The sequence below is a fragment of the Sceloporus undulatus genome, chromosome 2, assembly GCF_019175285.1.
Source record: "Sceloporus undulatus isolate JIND9_A2432 ecotype Alabama chromosome 2, SceUnd_v1.1, whole genome shotgun sequence".
In the NCBI taxonomy this organism is placed as follows: domain Eukaryota; kingdom Metazoa; phylum Chordata; class Lepidosauria; order Squamata; family Phrynosomatidae; genus Sceloporus; species Sceloporus undulatus.
Window position 1 is genome coordinate 258,606,792 of NC_056523.1, and position 3,054 is coordinate 258,609,845.

Below are 3,054 nucleotides of genomic sequence, written 5' to 3' on the forward strand. Positions count from 1 at the left end.
AGTTATTGTGGTTTTAAATTAGATATGTTGTTTAATAACTTTTTAAGGGGGGAGGGAAATATATTGTTTTTATGCTGTAAGTTATTTTAATGTTGTAAACCGCCCGGATTGGTTCGCCACAGGGCGGTATATAAATAAAAAATTATTATTATTATTATTATTATTATTATTATTATTATTATTATTATATACTAATAGCTCACAGATCCTAGTACTCTAAATCTTTGCAATTGATGTGTTTGGCTGCAACTTTTGAAGTAGTTCTTAGGTTGTCGTACATTAAATGATCTCTGTGCTGGCAACTGTAATTTGGCTTTGATAATATGATGTGATTATGTTGAGTTAAATTTTAAAATTTTGTTTTATATTAAAATTATGCTTTGTCAATAGATTATACATTATGAGCTAATTAATAGATAAAAGAAGTACATACAATCTGATAGAGAGAAAAATGAATGACAGCAAACGTTCATAGCCTCAAAAATGAACTGATGTAAATAAATGGCGCCATACCTTCAAGCATTACAGACAACCCATACTTTTAGTTGAATCTGGAAATTATTGTCCAGATTATTTGAGATTTCACAAGATAGGAAATCTACAATTTAGTAATACATTCCAGTATTCATGCTCTATAAAACTGGTTGTGGGTAGTAAATTCACACACAGTTCTTGCTGCTTGTCAGACTTGAAGTGTTCTGCCATTACCTTCATGCATGCTTTATTCATAAACAGAAGGAATTCCTGTTTTCCTTCTGGTCTTGATTACAAGGGTCTGAAAACACAGCAATAACTTTATGAACTACAGTAAGCTGGCAGGGTCTACTGATCAGCATTTTCCTGGTTGAGAAATGGATTTTAAGGATCCCAAGACTCTTGGCTCTCTGGAATTCAGTTTCTAAACCTCTATTCAACATTGAAAGCTACCAAGTAGATATTTGTATTGTGGGAAAGCATGGCACTGCACCCTGGCATATAAGCACTGTGGAAAGATGTACTGTGCTGTACATACTGCTTTGTAAATACTGTACATACAGCATCTCCAGTTCCTATGATCTGATCTCTTCTTAACTTTGCTGCACACAACGCCACAGTTCTGTTCAGATAAATCTTATTTCTTTATATCAGCTATAGACTACATTTGTGATACAATGAAATGTTAATAGTTGACATTTCTGGTAGGTTAGTTCATGGTTATTACTGTGCAGCATAAAATATTGCCTTATTTAGCATTTATTTCCTAGTTTTCTGGATCCTACTCATTTCATCCTTACATCGATCTTCTGAGGAATATCTTTGCATTCCACTGCCTTCTCTGCTTATCAGCTCTTCCTTGGCTGGGCCTCGCTCTGTAATTAGTGATTCCTTTCCCTTTCAGTCTTTAACACTTATCCTTGAGGATTTCAGGCCTCTAGCTGCTCTTTTGGTACCATCTCCTTTCCTCTCTTTCTTTGCTCATGGTTTTCCTATCACGGATTTACCACCATATCACCCTGAACACAGTTAATCTCATCTGATTTTGGAAGCTAATCAAGGTCTGGACTGGTTAGTATCTGAATATACCATATATAATCGTGTAAAAGTCGGCCTTATGCATAAGTTGAGGGAAGGTTTCAGGGTCAAAATCATGGATTTTGATATGACCCATGGATAAGTTGAAGGTAAAACTTAAGGGGCTATAATGAAGCAAGGACCACTTCCATCCCTCCTTCTTCTTCTCTGGACCTCTCCTGACCGCCTAACACCAATTCCTAGTTGATGGAGGAGAGGTTATAACATTGCATTGAGAAGGGGAGTTTTTCCCTGGGAAGAGAAACCTTGGTGATCAAACTGGGGAGAGAAGCAAGTGGAGTTAATGATGCTGTCGAAACATCAGGAATAAACTCTTCTAGAACATGGTCACATAGCCCAAAAAACCTACAAAAAACTAAGGATGCTGGCCATGAAAGCCTTCGACTTCACAGTATTTAAGAGTATTTCCTGAGATAAAACTCTTGAGTATTGGTAAGGAAATACTGGAATTATGCCTCCAAAGAAAGTCAAACCGCCTTCAGTACCAGAGGTGGTTGGTGAAGAGGTGGTAGCTAGTGTGGGCACCTCATTATCTGAATCTCCTGAGAGTGTGAAGATTTGGAAAATAGAGTGGGAAATTGAAACGGCTGAGGTAAGTAGGTGGCCTCAAATTGATATGAAAAGGCTCCCAAGATATCTTAATGGAGATAACATTGGCTCTGTATCAGTAAAGGTGAAATCAATCTCGATCGCTTGTCCATGTAAAAGGCACAGAAAAACAGGACATAAATTAGGGATTCTATCGTACCCTCTCTATAAGGGTACACTTGGCGCTCTCCTTCACTGTGATGGAGGATGCCTTCTCATGACAAGGCTTACACTGCTGTGGTGAAGCCGCGAGGGGCATGTTCGGCCCTCCTCATCCTGAAACCGGAGGAGGGCCCAACCAGGTGTCATCCCTCTACTGGGGTGTTACCTGGTGCAGACTGAACCCCCCACGCCCCTTAGTGATGCTACAGCACAAGGGCAAACATGTTCCTTGTAAGGAGTTCTCTTGGAGAGACCCTCTAATACAGCAGAAGGGATAATATTGAATCATACTTTGATGAACACATTGGAAACATCATTTAGGAATGCTCAAAGGCAGCAAAGGATGCAATAAAGGAACAGTGCTAGAAATGTTTGAGTTGTTCTTCCCAGCAAGCATTCTCTGTCACTTCAATCATAGGACTTTTCTTAGGTCCTATCAAGTGGCGATAGATGCAGCCAAAAAATCTTTCTACTCTGCATCTATCGCGTCTGTGAAATCTCGTCCAGCTGAGCTGTTCAGGGTGGTAAGGAGTTTAACACAACTGCCTCCCACCCAGAACCCTCTATTAGAGTCAACCATAGCTTACTGTAATGCTTTTAATGATTATTTCACAGATAAAATCTCTCGAATAAGAGCTGATTTGGATGCCAACTTTAAGTCAGAAGTAATGAGAGAGGCATCCAGCGCCTCCGCCATTACTGTTAGACTGGATCAATTTGAGTCGGTAAGTA